Source organism: Apium graveolens, chromosome 9 (assembly GCF_009905375.1).
Source record: "Apium graveolens cultivar Ventura chromosome 9, ASM990537v1, whole genome shotgun sequence".
NCBI classification, from domain to species: domain Eukaryota; kingdom Viridiplantae; phylum Streptophyta; class Magnoliopsida; order Apiales; family Apiaceae; genus Apium; species Apium graveolens.
In genome coordinates, this window is record NC_133655.1 from 168841675 (window position 1) to 168842371 (window position 697).

Consider the following 697-nt stretch of genomic DNA (forward strand, 5'->3'; position numbering starts at 1 on the left):
TCGTGCTACAGCCGAGGTTGTGTAATGGAATGTAGGATCTCTATTCCCACTAGCATTATGAATGCTTAATTTTTCACTTTGGGGATTGTATAAATTAGATAAACTAGTGGAGCCACTTATGAATAAAGACCCGATTCATATAGTGTTTTGACATGTAATTGAATATTTGCTAAGTGTTGTTATGTATTTATCATTTACAAATTTACTATATTCGTTATGTCTTCTACACTATCACTCCGGAGCATAATAGATGCTCACAAATTGACTGGTCCTAATTTTGCTGAATGGCTTCGAAACTTAAGAATTGTTCTCAGGGTTGAGAAGCTGGAATATGTGCTTGACTCACTAAGCCTGCTGAACCTGCTGAAGATTCACATAATGATGAACATGTTGTGTATCTTAAGTGGATAGATGATGCAAATGTTGCTCAATGTATCATGCTGGCTTCCATGAACATTGAGCTACAGAAGCAGCATGAGCATATGGATGCTCACACTATCTTATCGCATCTACAAGAGATGTATGATGTGGCAGGGAGGACAGCTCGATATGATATATCAAAGGAGCTATTCGGCTGTAGAATGTCTGAGGGATCATCTGTGAATGACCATGTACTTAAGATGATCAATTTGATTGAACGTCTTGAATAACTTGGTGTTTCCATGGATGGGGAGCTGAGCCAAGACTTGGTCTTGCA